Below are 22,886 nucleotides of genomic sequence, written 5' to 3'. Positions count from 1 at the left end.
GGGTCATTTGGACACATTTTGTTAGGTTTAATTTTACAGTGATTGGATTTCCTTTAACATATAGCTATTAAGCAGGTATAAAAGCAGCTCAGTGCTACAGGTAATGCATTATTCAGAAAAGTGTAATGCATTTCTATGTGAAGGTATCTCTTGAAGCATACACCACTAGAATAATTAGGCCCCTTTCAACATGAATCACAATAAACAGAGACAACTACCTCAATGAAATCTGTTTATAAAAGTAACAAGAAGATAAAAGCCTACTGCAGTAAATTCATTCTATACAATGCAGGTAAAGAATCACTGCCTGCTACATGTTTCAAGGATCTTTCTTTAACATAAAGTAGAGTTAGCAATTTGGAGACCAGAATTATAAAACAGAATATGTTATCTATAAATATATAGTAAAGAAAAACAATAACACATCTTGACACCAGAATGCAGGATATGCTGTGGGGCAGAGTTAATGTACAGAACTGGGTTGGAAGCAGTGGTACACTCCTATAGGCACAGGGAAGCTGAAAAAGCTCTAGGGCATGCTAGGTTGGATATGCGCCCACTTTTGTGTAATGCCATCGTTGCACTACAAATACAATGATGTAATTTCATATCAATGACAAAGAAAGTATGAGTAAAAAAACAATTGTCAAACACATGGACACTAATCAGGCATTCTGGGTATGGGTCTTCGGGAGCGGGCGTTCCTTCTTGATTGACAGTCTTCCGAGAGGCTTCCGACGGTCGCATCCATCGCGTCACTAGTAGCCGAAAGAAGCCGAACGTCGGTGCGGCTCTATACTGCGCCTGCGCACCGACGTTCGGCTTCTTTCGGAAAATCGTGACGCGATGGATGCGACCGTCGGAAGCCTCTCGGAAGACTGTCAATCAAAATAGGAACGCCCAGTCCCGCAGCCCATACCCGGAAGCGGCGGAGAAGATGCATCTCGTAAACGGTAAGTACAGCTCATATTTTAAAACAACTAGCCGATTCCCCTAGACAAAACGAGCATGAAGCTAAGGAAAAAAAGTGTTCTGTACGGGTGAACCACCGCTTTAAGATTGATTTTCTTTCCTGCAACCACTTGATTCCCCCCAAATCACTTGATTCCCCCAACACAGTCAGTGTTGATGGGGTAATCCCTCCCGCAGAGCTACTGTGTTCTCCCGGTGGGGTGGGTGGGGGAAACCACACATAGCAATTATTGCCAGGAGCTAAAATTTCAACATGCTGATTGTACCCAAGTAGGTCAATCATTCAACTTGGGTACAATCAGCCCGCAAAGCTTATATTGTTCGAATCTCGGTTGGTCCCTGCTGAGCCGACCGAGGTCCAAACCATCTTTGGCCAGCATTAATTTAATTTTTTTTACTTGTATTACAAAAATGTTTTGTATTCTAACTACTGTAAGCTTTCTTTTTCACATTAATACGGCAGACCTGTGGCAGGCAGCCTGGATTATAAGGTTAAAGTGTATCTCAAGGCAAAACAAGGAGAACATATATAGAACATATATAGTCAATGGTGTTGACTGACTAAAGGCAAAAACGATGTTTGCTTTGCAAGGAAAGTTACACTGTCCAGGATTTTAGTGAATGTGTAGAGGTACCCCTGTAGTGGCTGCTGGTGACTGTGGTCCATAACCCATCCTGCACAGCCAGGCACTTGAATTTCCAGACACACTGCAGTCATATGGTATGCCCACTTGATTGAAGATAGGAAATTTAGAGACTGAAACTATATACACCTCTTCTCTTCACTTCCAGCCATTACACTTGCTTGCAGACTATCACTCCCAGGACCAGCTAGCGACCAGCTAGTACTGTAGTTGGGGCCTGACACTGACTCAGCCAGGTTCAAAGCGAATGCTCTTTGCAGGCAGGGACTGTGGGCCCCTATAGGGCAGCAAAAATAGGTAGTCCTTAGTGCTAGCTGTCCACATGTGGCTACTTCTCCCAGTAACACCTCTTCAGGCCCTGCCAGCTGTCCTGCCTGCAGCTGCCTGTACCACCACAGCCCTAATTACTGACTCTGCACTCATCCCAGACTCCTCCTGACTTTGAGTCACTCACCAGTCAGCATCACCGTCCCTGGTTCCTCCTGGAGACTAGCCTAGCAGTGTTTTTCCATTGTCCTCCTTGCTCCTGTGCATCTTGTCCAGGACACCAGGATGGTTTTGGGAAGATTTCATTCACACCCGAGCCCAGGCCCAAGGTCACCCCTCCCCAGACTGGGGAGCTCCCTCAAAACCCACGACAGCCTAACACTCCATCTCCAGCTTCCACCCGAACAACTCCTCCCCAGCTTGGCCAACCCTGAGTATTTGAGGGGGCTTGCCCCCTGTAAATCCAAGTTGGGGATTGGTCAGGGCCCTCAGAATACTCCAGGCAGCTCCACCTTACCCCCCATTCTTCTTAACGGCACCAGAATATTTGAGAAGTAGAGCAGAGGTCTCAGTGATGATACCTGTGAGTCATCCAGCTCTCCATGGATTCCTATCCAACCCAGGACAAAACACAGACAGACTTGGCTGCTAGCCAAGCCTGCAAAAATTTACAAACCTGTACTAAAAAAAAACTATTTACACTTCTAGCACTAGAGGGTGTTATTTGAGGAATATACAAAAAAATGTATTTTTTCTTGCACATGATTGGATGTTGAAAGTTAGCAGTGCTTCACCTCATTCACAAAGCTCTGGGGATAATATCCTTGCAAAGTGAACAGTCCATTTGCACATTTCCACATGCTTGTGTCTTTCAATACACTACAAGTACAAACAGAAATTCCTTTTGATCTTGACTTAAATCCAGCGAGCGCCTAACCTACGATGTTGCAATGAAATCTCAAGCACTGTTAACAGCACTGCCCAGTTCTCTTCCATGGACAACAGGCATACCCCACTTTTAAGTACACTATGGGGTTTATTTGCTAAAGCTGGAAAGTGCAAAATCAGGCTCACTTCTGCATAGAAGCAAATGAGCTTCTAACCACAGCTTGTTCAATTAAGCTTTGGTAATAAAACCTGGAAGCTTATTGGTTTCTATTCAGAAGTGAGCCTAATTTTGCACTTTCCAGCTTTAGTAAATAAACTCCATTGTGTACTTAAAAGTTGGGTATGCCTTTACATATCATCTCTCCCATATGTTATGGAGATGAGAAGATGTTCTGTAGTCCAAATCAAGAGTAGGGATGAGCCGAACACCCCCCCCACCCCCGTTCGGTTCGCACCAGAACCTGCGAACAGACCAAAAGTTTGTGTGAACTTTAGAACCCCATTAAAGTCTATGGGACTCGAACGTTTGAAATCGAAAGTGCTAATTTTAAAGGCTAATATGCAAGTTACTGTCCTAAAAAGTGTTTGGAGCCCCTGGGGACATGTATCAATGCAAAAAAAAGTTTTAAAAACTGCATTTTTTTCAGGAGCAGTGATTTTAAATGACTTTTTATCCTTCAGAAATGACACTGTGCAGGGACAGTTCTAAGCACGGGAAACAAGCGCTACTTCACAGGCATACTATACATCCCCCCCCCCCAGGTACGAAATTTTAAGGAATATTTCACTTTTATTGTTTCACTTTAAGCATTATTAAAATCACTGCTCCTGAAAAATCGGCTGTTTTTTTAAAACTTTTTTTGCATTGATACATGTCCCCTGGGGCAGGACCCGGGTCCCCAAACACTTTTTATGACAATAACTTGCATATAAGCCATTAAAATTAGCACTTTAGATTTCTCCTATAGACTTTTCCAGGGTGTTCTGCGGCCTTTCAAATTTGCCGTGAACACCCCAAATAGTTTGCTGTTCGGCAAACAGGCAATGTTCGAGTCGAACATGAGTTCAACTCGAACTCGAAGCTCATCCCTAATAAAGAGCAAGCAGACAAGGGTGACAATGCTGTCCCTCAACAGATACAGTACAGTGAATAGGTGTTGTCCCTAGGACAAGTGTACTACTGGCAGGAACCTCTTAGGAGAAAAAGCCTGAAATAAACACAACTAATGCAGCTACCACATTTAGAGTTGGTTAACATCAGCAATGCAGCGGTTGCTTTACAGTGATGATGCGCTGAGCTTGCCGGATTGCACTGTTTCTCTTTTATTATTGAAATTTATTGAGATGTCACACAGACTTTTGTTAACATTCAATTGCCGGCTGTGCAGTGTGAGGCAGGGGATTGCCTCACATTACTATGAGCTGAAAAAAAAATACTGCATACAGTACTTTTATTCAGCACATACATATAGCAACTCACTAGTGCATAATCAGTAAATAAAAACGTCAGTCTGTATCTTGAGCCCCAGTCATTCTTCTACCGAGTGCCACACCCCACCACTCACACAGCACAGAAATAACACAGCTACACTCTTAATCACAGGCCTGCACATATGAAACTTCTCATCTTCATGTGAAAGTCAACTGTCACTGCTTTTTTCATATGTCAGCACCCAAGAAGAGTGGTTAGGGGTTAGAATGAGGGTTTTCAGTTGACTTTTGGCAAAAAGAGCAACATTGTCATATCTATAACAATGCTATTTAGTCACCTTTAGTTGAATTTTTTTGGGAAAAATATAAGTTTGCAACAGCTGATGAAGCAGATTATGACTGTACCACTATTTTTACATGGTTGGGGTAAAGAATGGTCAAAACCTCATAAAGTTTTACATTAGACTTAAATAGTTATACTTAAGTTAATGTACCTATATAATGAATACATAAAATGAAATATACATCTATGATTATGCTCTGTAGGTGGGGGGAAACATGTCAGAGGAGCATAGCCAGAAGAAGTTCAGGCTGAAGCCACATCTATACTGTATAATGCCTGGGTTCCAGTGTGCAGCGTTTTCCATCTTCTGTCTTTAAAATATATATGTTATTGGATTTACAAATATATTTATTTGCCTTAAATATGGTAACTCACTGAGGACATTGCACTGCCTAAACTCATGTCTACTGTTCTCCTTATGCCTTGTACACACGATCGGAATTTTTTCATCTGATATTCCGACTCTGTGTGTGCCCTATCTGAAATTCTGACAGACTTATGCCTTGTACACACGATCGGTTCGTCTGATGAAAACGGACCGATGGACCATTTTCATCGGATGAACCGATCGTGTGTGGGCCCCATTAGTTTTTTTCCCATCGGTGAAAGAAAATAGAACCTGTTTTACATTTTTCGTATGTTTAAAAAAACGATAGAAAAAAACGATTGTCTGTGGGGAAATCCATCAGTCAAAAATCCACGCATGCTCAGAATCAAGTCGACGCATGCTCGGAAGCATTGAACTTCATTTTTCTCTGCACGTCATTGTGTTTTACGTCACCGTGTTGGACACGATCAGATTTTTGACCGATGGTGTGTAGCAAAGACTGATGAAAGTCAGCTTCATCGGATATCTGATGAAAAAATCCATCGGTTTGTTTTCATCAGACGAACCGATCGTGTGTACAGGGCATAAGAAAGAGAACATGTTCTCTTTTTTCCGATGAAAAAAATTTCTATCGGAAATTCTGTTTGTCTGTATGGAACTCCGACGGAGAATAAAATACGCCTGCTCAGAATCAAGTCGAACCATTATACTTCATGTTTCTCGGCTCGTCGTAGTGTTGTACGTCACCGCGTTTTGGACAGTCGGAATTTGTTGTGACAGTGTGTATGCAAGACAGCTTGAACGGAATTCTGTCAGAAAAATACGTCTGAATTTATCCCGACAGAAATTCCGATCGTGTGTACGGGGCATTAGAGTGTGAAAAAAACATATACATCAAAATGTAGGTATAATTGAAGCCAATTAAAAGCAAATCAACTTATCTAATCAGTCTAGATGCAGTTTTCTAACAGCCAGGTCTTTATCTACGATAAAGTTAATAGATTGTAGGGTAGCAATGAAACATTGCAGTGGTCAACACAAGAAAAGTAAGGACATTCATTTCAGCTAATCCATCATCTGTATGATTTCAATTGTTCAATTTTTCATTAGAAGAAATGCCAATACTGAGCAAAACCTCAATAAAGAAGTAATTGAATATGATGCTAAAGTCATGTTGTTCTCAGCTAAAGTGAGCTGAACAAAATGTACATTTCTGAAGAAATTGTATTGACATGTTCCTGCTGTGAATTAGTGTAACAGAATAAATGCAGCAACTTACGAACAGCATCCAATCAATATAGTATAGAGTATAAAAGGTAATATGCTGTTGGCTGTGCCGTGCTTTCACCTGATTAGGACAAAGACTGTTCTGTACGTATTGTCTAGTATAACCAGTGATTTTTCACTTACAGTATCTCTTGGGGAGACCAATTGTGGAATCTTCCTGCTACTATCTTTGGTCCTCTTTTGCCTTATTTCCACTGAGTGGAACGGTTCGGGTCTGTATAGTTTGGAAGGGTTAGAATGGTCCGGCCTATTCAGGTGAGCGTTTCCACTGCAAGTCGGGCCGTCAGGCGCCATACAGGGTTTAGAAAAAATGCCTAGCATGTCTGCCAATCAGTGGAATGTATTGTAGCTCCGCCCTAACCAAACCGTACCATTTTCTGTGGCCCCACATCTGAAGCAGGACCCAGAATGGTGCGGTATGTTTCGGTTGTATGGACCACTTTCATAATGGAAACACTCAAAATAACGTACCATACTGAACCAACCCGAACCGATCTACTCAGTGGAAACAAGGCAATAGAGTCCCATTCCTTCTGCTACATTGTTCAAAAATGTTAAATATACATACAATACATATAATATATTATATATAATATATATAATATGCATATAATAAATTAGAAAACTCTTCTGCAAAACATAGACTATACATTGTAAGGCCATTAAGGAACCTGCTGCCAAAGTAAGTATCTTTTTGTCCTAGATTATAGGTAGACACAAAAACTGTACCCTTCCATTTTCCACCGGTAATGTTTTATGCATATCTGTGACAGGAGTCCCATTACAAAACTTTACGGTACAAGAAGTAAGACGGACATTGGTATGGTAAATTGTTTCTTTTCATCTTATATACTGCACAGTTTTTGGTCCTTTAGCACAAAAAATTGGTCTGCACGGGCCCGGACTCTATGATTACTTTGAAATGTTAAAAAGGAAATCCTTTACTATGTTATTTCCTTTTCTAGAAAAATCACTTTAGTTCAAAAAGCACTTTGTTTTTAGAAGAATTTTCAAGTGTTTGAAAATAACTTCACAAAATGACATTCTTACAATAGTCCCTAATTTAGGTACCATTCCAGCAAGAAAAACTGAAGCTTTGTCAATATTAGCAGGGTTTATGTATGACAGACAAAGCTGGAATCTCATTCTGGGAAGGAAAGCAAACATATGTTTTGACTAGGCAGCCCTCAACCAGTTTGTTAGGCCCCATACACACGAGAGGATTTATCCGCAGATACGGTCCAGCGGACCGTATCCGCGGATAAATCCTCTCGAGGATTTCAGAAGATTTCTATGCGATGGCGTGTACACACCATCGCATTGAAATCCGCGCTGAAATCCTCTGCCGATGACGTGTCGCGCCGTCGCCGCTATTATGACGCGGCGACGGGCGCGACGCTGTCATATAAGGAATTCCACGCATGCGTCAAATCATTACGACGCGTGCGGGGAATCCCTTTGGGCGGATGGATCCGGTAAGTCTGTACAGACGAGCGGATCCATCCGTTGGAATGGATTCCAGCAGATGGATTTGTTGAGCATGTCAGCAAATATCCATCTGCTGGAAATCCATCCCAGGGGAGATTTATCTGCGGATAAATATCCGACGGAGTGTACACACCATAGGATCTATCCGCAGAAACCCATTTGATGGGATTTATCTGCGGATAGATTCTATGGTGTGTATGGGGCCTTAGGCCAAGTAATGGTTATTAAACACTTCACCCCCGGAAAGATTTACCCCCTTCCTGACCAGAGCATTTTTGTGCGATTTTGTACTGCGTCGCTTTAGCTGACAATTGCACGGTTAATGCCATGCTGTACCTAAACAAAATTAACGTCCTTTTTTCCCCACAAATAGAGCTTTCTTTTGGTGGTATTTGATCACCTCTGCAGTTTTAATTTTTTGCACTACAGACAAAGAAAAAAAGCAATATTATTTACTTTTTGCTATAATAAATATCCCCCAAAAATATACAAATTCTACATATTTCTGGTAAAAAAAATCTCAATAAGTGTATATTGATCAGTTTGCGCAAAAGGTATGGCGTCTACAAAATAGGGGATAGATTTATGGCATTTTTATTATTATTTTTTTTTACTAGTAATGGCGGCGATCTGCGATTTTTATCGGGACTGCGACATTATGGCGGAAACATCAGACACTTTTGACACTTATTTAAAGGGACGTACAGGTACGCCCATTTGCCGGTCCCTGCCATTCTGCCGATGTGAATCAGCAAGTGGTTGATAACCCCCTGTGGCACATGAACCTATTTGGTAATGTGGCCCCATTCTTCCCTATATGTGTACATTACTACTGACGGAGGCACTCATTGTACGTGTGTATATGTAAGGCGCACAGGTGTGAACAGGACCTAAGTGAACACATTAAAATGTATCTAAAGTCAAACATTTTTGTAGTGACTGGTGAAGGGTATGAAGTTGAACCTTGGTATTATTTTTCTGTCTGCTGAGGAAGTACACCCTCTCTATTTGGCCACTGTGAACAAGACAGAAAGCAACGTGTAATTCTGAATTTTACCTGGAAACAAAGGAACAAGCTTTTAATGGGAATACCAGTTCCACTGTCAACTGCTTAAAGTGGAGTTCCACCCACAATTGGCATTTTTTAAATGTATGTCCTTTCATCCTGCGTTTTTATAATATAAATCTGGTCACTTACTATTTTACAATCCGATGCCGATCTGCATAGATATTCAAAAAAGATAGTTTATAAAACTATATCTACACCGTTGTCATTTTGCTTGTGGGCATTGTGAAGCCTACAGGCACTTACTTCCTGGAAGTCTTGGATGGGGAGTGATAATTGGACAGCGCACTGCATCCTGGAAAATGATGACACACATTTCCCAGGAGCATTAGAGGGAGATGATGTCAGAATCCTAGGTGGTTTCAAAGGCAGATTTCGTGGGACCGCATAGCAACAGGCATTTCCAGGTGAATAAAAAAAAAAACTTTCTTTTTTAGTCGTAAGCTACAGTTTAAAGCAAAATTGTTTTTTTGATGGAACCTCCACTTTAAACAGTTTAACTATCTCATGAGGAAAGAGGAAAATAACTATCTAAGATAGGATTTTTCCTTCCATTTCCTTTCAACTCCTTTTGTGTTTCCATGAAATGAAAGTAAAGAAAAAGCTACCCAATAATACACATTTAGCAAAAAATGGGTAGTACCACTGACTTTTTTGTTTATATAAAAGTAAAAGGTTGCCAGTAAAAAATATGGCTGTGTCCAGAGCCAGCTGGGACCACCCGAGTGCTTGCCACAGTGTACTCGGATGGCTCTGGCAAAGCCGGTGCCTGAGTATGTCGTGTGATGTCATAGTGCAATGGAGTCAAGCAGAGCAGCCAGAGCCTCGTGTGTGGGCCTGCGATATGCGAACAAGGTAGGCTGGGACTGGGACCGTCAGTGCTGTTTAGACTGGAGTGGACTGGTCCATTATCTGTGTGGCTGCATACTGCTGTCAGGGTCACTGTGAAAGTAAATTGTATGTGTGTGTGCCACCCATTCTAATTTCTTGCCCTCCTGAGGCCGGTCCCTGAGCTACTACTATATTAAAAATAATACAAGAAATATGTTTTTTGCCTTTTTATCTATCTTAAACCATATTACTAATTGCATATTGTATTTGTTAGTAGTCTAAATACTCCAATTTGCACTTAAAACTGTAATTTTGTAAATGCCAGTAAAAACTTGGCTGTGTCAGTAAGTTTTGGGTGTTGTGTCAAAATTCAATCTGGTAGGTTGGCAACACTGATTCCATTCCCTAGCAGAGCTGTGCTCAGAAAGGGGATGAGTAGGTGGGAAAGCCCAGCAACTGTAAAGGGGAAGTCTGCTGGTTCAGTTGTGGGGAACTCTGCCCTTCATGGTTTCTTGCACGGGGGCCCTGAAGGTTGTAGTTACACCTGTGTTATGAGCACTGATGTATCACTGTATGCTAGCTAAGTATGCTGCGTAGTGGCAGTGATTCTTTAAGGATCTGTCGTAGCCATAGCGACAGGTTGTTAAATACGTTCTTTACCCTGTTTGAAAAAAAATAAATGAAAAGTCAGCAGCTACAAATACATTAATAGAAGGACACTTAACTTGTCCATGGATCTAGCGCTTTCCTCACCAGTTCTTCACTGGTCTTGGGGTCCCTGGCATGTTAAGGCCCCTTTCAGACGGACGGATAGAATGGTGCTTTTAGCTGCGGATTTTCTATTTTTCTACCGCAGCTAAAAGCACACAATGTTTTCCTATGGCCCCATTCACACACAGCGTTTGCGTGCGATTACGTTACATGCGGTTTGGTGCGAATAGAAAAAATAGAATTGAATGCGTCCAGGTGCGATGTAGCACAGCTATATGCACATAACCGCAGGTAATCGCAGTCTTTTTTTGTCAACTGCAGATAGCAGCGTTTTAGAATTCAAGGGACCCAAAAAAAAAAAAAAAAAGGGTTGCTATGGAAATGAATACCGCAGCTAAACGCAGCTGCAATTAAATGCACGTAAACGCATGTAATCGCAATGTGCAAATGCAGCTAATCGCAGTGCCTGGAGCCTTGAATTTCACAAAACATTTGTAGTGCTTTTAACTGCGGCAAATAAGGCGTCCGTCTGAAAGGGGCCTAACTGTTCGAAGCCAATTGTGAGGCCCCGTACACACGACCGAGGAACTCGACATGCCAAACACATCGAGTTCCTCGTCGAGTTCAGTGTGGAAGCCGCCGAGGAACTCGGCGGGCCGACTTTTGCCATTGAACAACGAGGAAATAGAGAACATGTTCTCTATTTCCTCGCCGAGGTCCTCGTCGGCTTCCTCGGCCGAAAGTGTACACACGGCCGGGTTTCTCGGCAGAATTCAGCTCTGAACCGAGTTTCTGGCTGAATTCTGCCAAGAAACTCGGTCGTGTGTACGGGGCCTAACTCTTTGTGGCTTCACAGCCAGCTTCCCACTGCACATACGCAAGCCATGCTGCACTTTGTGAATGGTCCCACAGCCTTCTGTCGAAACCAGGTACTCACCCATCCCCCAGAAAAAAAAGTTCCAAAATAAGAAGAGGAGGGGACGCTTTTAAAATGGTGGCAGTAAGAACTAACTGAATTTGTTGCACATTTCCATAATGTTACCAAAACTGATGCAAAGGTTTGCCTGAATTGGGTGCAGGTAGTTTTAAAGGGAACCATCACCGGGAAGTTGTCATTAACGATTTACTGATGCATTCAGTTATATACAGCATGTTTGTTCCAAACATTGGAAGGATTAGGCTTTCTCTTGCAAGACCCAATAGAACTCAATAGGACCTAATGCATATAAAGATCCGTAAGGAAAAATCTGATCAACTACAACCCCAGAAGTGGTCAACTATGTTACACAGTTTAAGAAAATGAAATCTGCAGACAGGTCTAGTTTACACAGGGATACTTAAGCGTTCACTGGTGAAAGACCTGTGCGTGTCCACATGGGGATGCACAGGTGTTCTGTGCATACTTGTGCAGGCTGTCCCATGCATATCAAATTGGACACAGTGGCTGCACAGACAGCTGCTGCTTCCAGTCTGACAACTGTGTGGATGCTTGGGCACAAATGCACACTGTCTGCATTCTTGCATCCCAAAAGACATGAATGGGACTGTCTGTATGGGGATGCACACAACACCTGTGCATCCCGTGTAGGCAAACATGGCCTTTACATGGACATAAGCTTAAAGTCATTCTAAAGGTTGTAAATAATAAAAAAAAATTATACCTACCTGCTCTGTGCAATGGTTTTGCACAAAGCAACCCAGATCCTCTTCTTTTTGGGTACCCCATCGGCGATCCTGGCACCTCCCCCCTGCAGAGTGCCCCCATAGCAAGCCTATTGCTATGGGGGCACTTGAAACGGCATGCTCCTGAGCCTTGCTCCTGTGAATAGATATTGTCCACTCACACACAAAGCGTGGCCCGCCCCCACTCTCTCTTCATTGGCTCTCCAGTTGCTGTGAGAGCCGATGAGGAAAGAGAGACCCGGGAGAGCTGCTGCTCTCATGTACAGAGCTGGATCGAGATGGGGCTCAGGTAAGTATAAGGGGGACTGAGGGGGAGATTGCACACAGAAATTTTTATTTGTACCTTAATGCATAGAATGCATTAAGGTAAAAAAAACGTTTACCTTTAGAACCACTTTAAGTACACCCATATGAACGTGTAAACAAGGCCTTGGGCTACATTCACACATTCCTGCTGCATTTGGTTTATTTATTTTCAGGAGAAATTATTTAAGGAGTATAAACAAACTAAAAGCTTCCCAGATCAAGTTTGTTTGTGTTTAAATATCCTTGCGTTTACATAAATGCATTTAGATACATTCAAGGAATCCATTGTGCCCTGGGTGCACTGAATTCAGTTTTCTCTAAACAGAGCTAAACTAAATGCACCTAAGTGCAGGTAAATGCACAGCATTCATTGTATCATTTAGAAACATTCCATGGATTTATAACGTTTAGAAATGTCTTATAAACCCATATAAACATTGCCTGTGTGCATTTAAAGTGGTTGTAAAGCCTTAAGGATTTTCTCCTTTAAGCATTCTATGTATTTAGGTGAAAATCCTTCTTTGCTGCAGCTCCCCCCAGACCTCCCTCTTTTTCTTACAATCCCAATCCGATCCAGCGATGTGCACAAGCGCAGCGGCTCCAGCCGCTGTCGCTCTCCTAACTGGACTGATTTATAGCAGGAGGAGCCATTGGTTCCCACTGCTGTCAATCAAAAGCTGTGCCACAGGAGCGGGGGCAGGACCAAGTCCTGCTATTTGTGTCAATGAAGCGAGCCAGCATGCGTGACCCATAGAAATAGTCTTTCTGTGGGGGCACCTGATAAAGAGGAGAAGCCTGGGGCGCTGGCGGGGGACCCCAGAAGAAGAGGTTTGGGGCTGCTCTGTGTGAAACCATTGCACAGAGCAGGTAAGTACTGTATAGGCATGTTTCTTATTTTTATAAAAAAAAACAAAAACAAAGGTTTAGTATCACTTTAAGGCTTGCTTCATTGCAGGTCAGATGCAGAAAAACAAAGCCCATCCACATGAGCCCTAGGCATGCAAAGATTTTATGTCAGGTCAGAAAATCTCTTTGTGTTATCATGATCATTTATGATACTCAGAAGTGCTCATTATTATTGTCTAGGTGAACCTCACACTGTTCTATTGTTGCCTGAGATGACTGAATTGGTCACATCACTTGCTTAATTAGGCCTTGCAATGCCAATTTAATGACTCTTTCTAGCAGCAATGAACAAATCTTTAGCATGATATAATGCCTTATCGATAAATCACATTTTTATATTTTTTTTATTAAACTGCAAGCCAATTTTGTAGTCTGATTGACATTTTAATCACACTGAGGATCTGATAGTTTTGCAAAGCAGTAGCTAAAGTTAGAACAAGTTAATAAGACTGAAGATATTTTCAGAGTGGATGCCGGATAAAATCCTACAGACCACAGAGAACCAAAAAAAAAATCACAAAGCCAATATTACTGAGCTGAGAAGCCAGAGGTTAATGGGAAGAAAATTTTAAAATATTATTGTAGCATTTACTTAAAAGAGAAGCATGGCCAAAGCTCTTTTTGGGTTACAGGAGTGTACTTATGCCGTGTACACATGATCGTTTTTTCAGATGAAAAAAGTCAGATGGACTTTTTTCATCTGAGAGATCGATCGTGTGTGGGCCCGATCAGACTTTTTTCCATTGGTCAAAGAGAAACACAGTCTAGCTGACTACAGCAGACCTGTACAAGCTAAAGTAGCCAGCTCAAATTAAAAATATGTAATTTGGAGACTGCATTTCATGAAAAACTAAAACGTCTCAAATGATAAATCTACCATATGTTCTAATATCTTTTGGGATTTAGCACCTGTCATATACAGACATATTATGCAATAATATTAATGATCCATTATTTTCCTATTTTAAATTCAATTGCCAACCACAATGCAGAGGCAGTAATTGATTGCTTTGTAGCTCCAAAACACCAATTTTAATTGTTTGCAATCTATATATGGAAATATTTTAACCAGCAGCCCTAAAATTTGCCTTGGAATACTAACATGCCAACATCAAAGTTCTGTTTCCAGAACAAAGCTCAAAGCATAGAGATGCCCTACCCTAAGGCCCCGTACACACGACCAGTTTCCTCGGCAGAATTCAGCTTCCGACCGAGTTTCTGGCTGAATTCTGCCGAGAAACCCGGCCGTGTGTACACTTTCGGCCGAGGAAGCCGACGAGGAGCTCGGCGAGGAAATAGAGAACATGTTCTCTATTTCCTCGTTGTTCTATGGGAGCTCTCGCCCCGCCGAGCTCCTCGGCGGCTTCAGTGCTGAACTGGCCGAGGAACTCGATGTGTTTGGCACGTCGAGTTCCTCGGCCGTGTGTACGAGGCCTCAGTCCCACTTGCAGACCTTCGCTTTTTGATTTCAGGTCCACTTTAATCAGAAAAGTGTAAGTCCAGGCTATTCCTAGCTAAGCTCAAAACATGCACCCAACCTTGTTCTAAATCCGATTTTAACTATCATGTGAAAGGAAGATGTGTATACATTTTGAGGGTGCTCAGGTGATTTCTTCAGCAGCCAGCTTCAGGGGAGAGGGGTGACAGCCGACAACATTATCGGCTATCCCTCCTCTCCCCTGAACCTGGCGCTTTGAGTCGATCATATGAGTGGACTGGAGAGCCCTCAGAATAGAGAAGTATACATACATTCTTTTCACAGGGTAGCTACTGTTCATGGTTTTCCCTTCTGGAGGCTCTAAGATTAGGAAGGAAACAAAGCTCTGCCTCTAACAAGGTCATTACCTCCACATTGAGACACATTAGAGAGCAAGGCATGGTAAGCCAGTAATGGGAAAAGATCAGCTGTAGGGAGACCACAGGCAATGCTGGTGATTAGTGCTTTTCCCCACAACTACCAGAGTTCAATTCCTCTTTTAAATGGATGTAAACCCTTACATATACCCAGTAAAGTGAACAGCCTTTAGATGATACACAGAGATGAAACAAGTCCCTCTACGTTTTACATGTATATCTGCTGTCTTCAGCTTGCTATATTCTTTAGTGCACATCGTGTTAGAATTTGTTCTTCCTGTTCCAGCTCTGGGAGTGTAGTCTTGGCATACACTGTGTGACAGCTGATAGGAGGAAAGGCACATGCCCCCCCCCCCTCCACATAGGCAGAGGAGTGAAGATACTTGCAGAGCTGTGCTGTGAATAGACCAGCTCTCTGCTAATCTATTTATCGCACCCTCTCCGACACAAATGTTCAGCTGCTTTTATCTCCATTGTCTGAGAACATGTCAGAAGTTATAATGTTGATAACAGAAGAACAGAGCAACAGAAATATGCAGAACTTAGGGGTTTGGAGAGAGATTGGTAAACACTACAGATATATGTGCTCAGGTCAAATTTCATGAATCGGGTTTATATCCACTTTAAAGCTGAACTCCAGGATAAGCAAATGTTGTCTAAATTAAGGATGCATGTGTATTCTTATTTGAATCTGTTTTTTTTTTGTATTTCTTCCACAAATGTTGTCATTGTGTGGAAGTTCCCTGTTATAAAGACCAGTCACTGCCACACTCTCTTCTTATGCAGGGTGACTTGTCTGTAGTTTTCTGCAGGCAATATGTAGTAAACGGGTCTGCTGGATCCATCCACTCTCTATAAAATGTTTATTCAGCCACAAATAGCATTCTAGATGTCCCCAGGGACCACCCATCCATCCAGATTGACTTGTTCATAATAAGTAAGCCTATCTGGGTGAAACGTGTCAAGGAGGGGCGGTCCCTAGGTGGGGACACCTTGTATACTGTCTATAACTGAATAACATTTTTATAAAGAGGTGACATCATTGGTGTGGAGCTGGCATTAAACTTTCCCTGGGAGCGTGGATGGCCTCCTTGGCCGACACCTGGGGTGCCCCCATTTGAGGAGAGGCCTCGGTCACTGGAGTGGTGCTGTTGGGTCTGGATTATTCAATAGGGTATTATTACCTCTGTTATACATGACAGCTTCCCACTGTCAATGGTTATTAAGAACATTAGCAGGTGCAGACACCGATGAGTCCTTAAAGTGGTGTTAAACCCAAACCCAAAAATGTAATGTAACATATTGCAGCTTACAAATAATTAGATACTGTATGGTGGTTGTATTCATTTTTAGGCTATTTTCCCCTCTGTTTTCATCTGGTTACACACCTCCTGTATTAGACTGCCTACATGAAGGAGCAACACAGACACCTTTGGACAACAGCAGTGTTATTCTGATTAGATGTACTAGTACAGTTGAATACACTAATACATTTCCCAAAAGCAGCTAACACTTTTTAAGCAGTTACATCATCATTTTTTTTCTTTTGGAATAATGGTTTTACATGAACAAATAAAAGCTAATCATTGTAAGAACCCATGTAAGTGATAAATGGTATGCCTCAACCCTCCAACTGCTATATCTGCAGGAAAGCTTGTTGGGAATCCCCAGCTATTTGAGCAGCCGATCTAGGATAGTTTAAAAAGATGACGTGACTGTCCCTCCATAATGTATACCAGACTCTTTAGGTCTGGTATGGTTTTTATTGGGGAACCCCATGCAAAAAAACAAGAAAACAAACAGCGCAAGTAACCCTCCCAAAAACTCATGCCAGGCGCTTATCCAAAACTTGCGGGCCCAGAAAGGGGTTGTGGAAAAGAAGCCTTTGACCTCATTAATATGGTGACAAGTTATTTTCCAGGGGGAGCCCCTCTGCCATGCTGACTGCATATGGCCTGGTATGAATCTTTTGGGGGACAGTACACACTTTATGTTTTCTTCATTTTTGCATGTGTTTACCCCTTAAAACTCTATACTAGACCTGAATGGTCTCTCCTTTCCCTTGAAGCCAGAGCTGCGTGCTGATCATGTGAACTGGCCAAAGTGCCCTTAGAGAAGGTAAGTATGCATATCTTTCTGCTACAGACTAGTAAGTATAGGACTTGGGGTGGGGAGCAGGTTTAAGATTAGATTAGGTTTGGACTGGACTTCCACATTAACATTTGGCTCCGACTGGCTTCATTGAAGTTTGGATTCTGCAACTGAACTTTAGTTATGTTCACTGAACCCTGCATTTCACAGAGCCCAGGTATGTTCAGCTCTTCACTACCTAACACATATAGGTAGATTCACAAAGAGTTAGGCCGGCTTATCAGTAGATAAGCCGACCTAACTTAGAATCTACGCCGACTTATGTTTAAGTGTATTCTCAAACAAAGATACTCTTAAATATATCTAAGATACGACGGCTTGCGCCGTCCTATCTTAGGTTGCAATATTGAGGCTGGCCGCTAGGTGGCGCTTCCATTGCGGCCGGTGTAGAATATGTAAATTAGTAGATACGCCGATTCACGAACGTACGCCCGGCCGCCGCAGTACATTTACGCCGTTTCCGTAAGGCATTATCAGGCCTAAAGTTATTCCATCTATTAGATGGAATAGTAATGTTAAAGTATGGCCGCCGTTCCCGCTTCGAGATTCAAAATTTTTACGTCGTTTGCGTAAGTCGTCCGCGAATAGCGATTTACGTCCACGTCGAAATCAATAGGCCCGTGCAGCGTACTTAGCCGCAATGCACACTGGGAAATGTAGGCGCCCGGCGCATGCGCAGTTAATATAAACATAAAAAACGTAAGGTCAAGCCCCATTAGCATAAAACACGCCCCCTTACACACATTTGAATTAGGGGCCCTATACGCCCGCCCGCTTTAGGCTACGCCGCCGTAACTTAGCAGGCAAGTACATAGTGAATCATGTACTTGCCTAGCTAACTTACGGCGGCGTAGCCTAAACACGCTAAGCTACGCCGCCGCAAGTTTAGGCAAATCGACCTGAATCTACCTATAAGATTACATAATCTAAGTGCAACCCCTTGCTTACCAAGATACTCTGCACTAAAGGTCATCTTATCCTGCAATAAAATATAACAGCATAGGAAGCCCAGGGCTTAAAACTATCATTCTGGCCTAGCCATAATACCCAAGCAAGTGTCAAAGACTCATATTTTCATGGTTTGTTCCCAGGGTAAGTGATTTATTAATGTGAAAACTGCACCCTCTGTTGATCTATAATGATAAATTGCAACTTAGTTGTTCTTTTATAGTTAGCAATAAATAATTGCTTGTGTCAGAACAGCCTCCTACAGTGAAGAAGAAAAAAAAAATCGCAAAATGCTGATACATCCAGTAAGAAGAATAAAATATGAGGAGAAAACTGACACAGACCAGCGAAGATCCTGTTTCAAGTGCCTGCTGTATATAGCACCCGCGACGTTCATCGTGTATTGATTTGCTGGCATGTTATCTATGTGCACAGGAGCCATAACTGTTTGTCTTAGTCACATGGATACTGCAATGCTTTTACTGCCATTTATATTTGTCTGAGTTTCCTGGCTGAAACCCTAGATGAAGATACCATACTGACTTATAGAGGGAAACCTCTTCGGTCACCCTACAACATATGTAATTGCAGCTTCAAACCCATAAACATAGGAAATGTTAGATTAAAGAATGTTAACCTAATGCCGCGTACACACGATCGGTCCATCCGATGAAAACGGACCGATGGACAGTTTTCATCGGTTAACCGATGAAGCTGACTGATGGTCAGTCGTGCCTAGACACCATCGGTTAAAAAAACGATCGTGTCAGAACGCGGTGACGTAAAACACAATGACGTGCTGAAAAAAACGAAGTTCAATGCTTTCAAGCATGTGTCGACTTGATTCTGAGCATGCGTGGATTTTTAACCGACGGTTGTGCCTACTAACGATAGTTTTTTTCCCCATCGGTTAGGAATCCATCGGTTAAATTTAAAACAAGTTGGCTTTTTTTTAACCGATGGTTATATAACCGATGGCGCCCACACACGATCGGTTTGGACCAATGAAAACGGTCCATCAGACCATTCTCATCGGTTTAACCGATCGTGTGTATGCGGCATAACACATACATGAAACAGTTATAGTATACATCAACATTATATAAAATCTCCTATCGGTCAATGAAAAAGTAAATGCAATGTAAGCATGTCAACCAAGAAATCGTCTTGATCATCGTATCAGCTATCAATGATTGAATTTTCGTTTTTTGATAAATGATAAATTGATAAATGAAAAGTTACTGTAGAAAGCATATGAGTAAAACACTAAATATAATATGTATTGAATTTAAAATTAAAAATTGAATTAAAAGAACGAATTAAAAAAACGCCTTAATAATGTTAGTACCATATATGACGAAACTAAAGAACAACTGCCCCTTCTTCCCACAAATTAAAATTTCACGTTAGGTAAAATAAAAACTCTAAGCATCTATCGCCTTTAAATAAATAATGATCTTTAAATTATAGAGACTGGCGTAAATAAATAATGATCTTTAAATTATAGAGACTGGCGTAAGAAAACTGCACTGGTCTTTAAAGTTCACTTAGAACAACATGCTAACACCCACGTGCAGCCCAGTGCTCTATTGATTTACATGTTTTCGCCCACAGGACATTTTCTTTTTTTTAGCTACAAAGAACAGCTGTCACATGGATTACCAAGCTGCCGGTGATTTCAAGAAATGGATCTGAACAATCAAATAGTACAAATGATGAGAAATTTGAATAGGAAAATCTGCACTGCTAGGATTTTGCCTTGGGAAAGCTTGTTGAATGTAAGACAAGACACTCATTAGAGATGGAAAGTAGCGTAACATGGCAAAACTCCACGCAGTGTAGAGGAGAAGGAATAAAAGCAGACGAGCTCTGGCGTTAGATTGCTGAGAAGCTGGCAGAGAGGACTCACCAGTGTTGATGCTTTCCACAAGTGCGCTGGATACTTGGCCGTGTACTAGCAGTGAAGCCGGTAGAGCTGCCTGGCTTGGCTTTCTACGACGGAGCCCTGCATCTGTTCCCTGTGTGATTGCTCACTGCAGTTTCTCCCATGACTCCATCACCCAGGAATGGAACAGACACATCCGCCGCCTTTTACCAGCAAAAGGGAACCACCGTTGCCTGAGTCAGGTGCTGTATATTTAACAAGGTCACAAGAGACAGCGTAAAAAAAAAAAAGGAGCAAGAAAGTAAATGCAACGTTAAAGTCAGCAGCTCACATAGAGGAGGCAGAGAACAGCTACACTACAGCATCTGCCTGCTTCCAACCACTGATATGCTGTGTGCAATTTAAAGCTCCAGGAAGTGGAGGTTACGAAAGGAATTGGATCTGATCAGCAAAATAGAACCTTGTCCATCCATAACGCATAGGATAGAAACAACCAGAGCTTTCCACTTGTAGGGTACTTAACTGAGTTCAGAGGTCAAGTGTTGCTGGTTTCATTACAGAAGCAGAAACATTAGCTAAGATGTGGAAATGACTCCAGGAATTCTCCTTTGATTTTCTTTTCTTTTTTTTTTTTCAAACGTCACATAGGAGGATGGCGAAAACTGAGCAGTTTACAAGCTGGGCAGGAAATCCCTTAAAAATGTTTGAACAATAACTTCAGCTGCTTCTGTCTTAGAAATAGTCTTTAGGCAAACACAGAGAGCAGCAATCTGAAAACAAAAAGCATTTATCATGATAATAGGGAGAGTTTAATTATGGCTGCGTACTAATGATTAAATACTGGACGTCATCGCTAGCTGGAGTCCCGAAGTAGAAAAAAACTAGGATTTATCAAGAATAATGTCGCGTACACACGACCGTATTGGTTAAAAAAAATGACGTTTTTAAGGGTCTAGAAAAAACGAAGGGCCAGATCCACGTAGCGGATCGTCATTTTTTAGTTAAAATTAGTTTTTGGTGTAATCACACAGATTCTTATAGGCATTTTTTATGCCTAGTTAAAAACCTAGTTAAAGCGGTGGTTCACCCTAAAAAACAAGTTTCTATCATGAAATTCAGCATACTAGCGCGAGCTACAGTATGCCTTTATTTTTATTTTTTGGGCTGTACTCACGGTTTAATCCCATAGTTAAGTTTCACACTCCCCGCGGGGAATGGGCGTTCCTATGCAGAGGGAACATGATTGACGGCCGGCTATGGCGCGTCACGCTTCCCGAAAATAGCCGGAGTAGGACTCGGCTCTACACGGCGCTATACGGCGCCTGCGCACAGACTAGGAGCTGACTGCGCAGGCGCCGTGAAGAGCCAAGTCCTATTTCGGCTATTTTCGGGAAGCATGGCGCGCCATAGCCCGCCGTCAATCATGTTCCCCTCTGCCTAGGAACGCCTACTCCCTGTGGGAAGTCTGAAACTTAACCAAGGGATTAAACTGTGAGTACGGCGCAAAAAAAAAAAAAAAAGGCATACTGTAGCTCGCGCTAGTATGCTGGATGGCATGGAAAAAAAAAATTCAGTGTGATAATAGCCAATATTTGTTCGCTATTGTCACACAACTGGGTGGGCTTGGAGCGCAGTGCTCTGCGCCCCAAGCCCACTCGTTTTTGAAGCCTATTAGAGCCTCTGGCTCTAATCACATGCTTCAAAAAAACACCCCTCTTCCCCTTGGAATTAATGCTCTGGCGCCCTGTATGTAGATCAGGTGGCCAGACTCATGGATAGGGGGGCAGCACCCGTGCGCCCCTAATGGAAGGGCCGCCACTGCTGAAAAAGCCCTGTCACTATTGAACTAGTTATTCATTACAATACCACATTAAGTTTATTTTTGTACTATAGAACATTTTATTGTTTAAACATTTTTAAAAAAAGGAAATGGGATCAACAGATGAATAGAGTTTTTATAAACTATACTTTACATCCTTCATAACTTACAACTGTCATCTGCAGCACAGTTTACAATTCTCCAAGACAAATTCTTACAATAAGTATGTAAACACACTGTAGAAATGGAAGCCAGACTTGTTTTCTAATAGCCTGAGTAATAGCAATCAGTTCATCAACAGCATTCCAAGTTTTTTTTTTTATCACAACTGGAGAGCATGTAACTCCTCACAATCACATACAAAACTGATGCTTAAAGAGGACCTTCAGTATTGGGAATTACTATCATTGCATTTCTCCTCCCTCTGTAATGTCAAAAAAGCGTGTCCCCGCCGTCATTCTCACCAAGACCCTGATCCCCCAGCCTCCTGGGAAATCACCATCAAGTAACCTAGGGACTGCCTACCTCCCAACTTTTTGAGATGGGAACGAGGGACACCTATTAGCAAAACTATGTAGACATAAGACACCCCCTGCCATGCCCCCTTAAAAGAGAATTATACAATAAAACGATTAATAGTTAAACCCAAAAGTGCATGTTTACCACTATTATTCCTTTAGATTAGCTTTTGGAATTTACAAATGCAGCAATTTAGAAATCAAATGAAAGGCTTAGCACTGTGAAACACTTTTTGATAGATAAATAATGCATTTTATATACAACTAGATCAGACTAAAGTGAGGGACAAATGAGGAGGAAAGAGGGACATTGTTCCCCCCGAAAGCATGGACATTTGGAAGCTGTGAGGACTGCAGGAGCGGGTACTCACATTGGTTGGTAGGCGGTCTGGCACCCATTATCAGGGGTCAGCTGATATAACCCAGATAAGGCAACTAGGCTCCCAATGATGTCAGAGGGGAAGATGGCGGCACAAGATCTGGGCTATGGTACCTTATCAGCAGATCACAGCAGAGCAAGGACAACCCTGGATAACAGGTAAGAGTTAAAGGGGGGGAGG

The 22,886-nt window shown here is 42.1% G+C and overlaps 1 protein-coding gene across 3 annotated transcripts in view; it reads right to left on the bottom strand.

Annotated features, from left to right (window-relative positions):
- Positions 1-22,886, bottom strand: part of ARHGAP24 (Rho GTPase activating protein 24) — a 737,825-nt gene that overhangs the window by 188,327 nt on the left and 526,612 nt on the right. The window contains exon 1 of one of the 3 annotated variants that reach the window (XM_040326599.1): positions 20,014-20,565. The exons of the other annotated variants lie outside the window; for them this stretch is intronic. The gene's annotated coding sequence lies outside the window, so the exon portion shown is untranslated. Of the gene's footprint in view, positions 1-20,013; positions 20,566-22,886 lie in introns of those variants that run through there. 3 annotated transcript variants of the gene reach the window in all.

The sequence above is a fragment of the Rana temporaria genome, chromosome 1, assembly GCF_905171775.1.
Source record: "Rana temporaria chromosome 1, aRanTem1.1, whole genome shotgun sequence".
NCBI lineage: Eukaryota > Metazoa > Chordata > Amphibia > Anura > Ranidae > Rana > Rana temporaria.
This window is presented reverse-complemented; position numbering and strand designations above follow the sequence as displayed.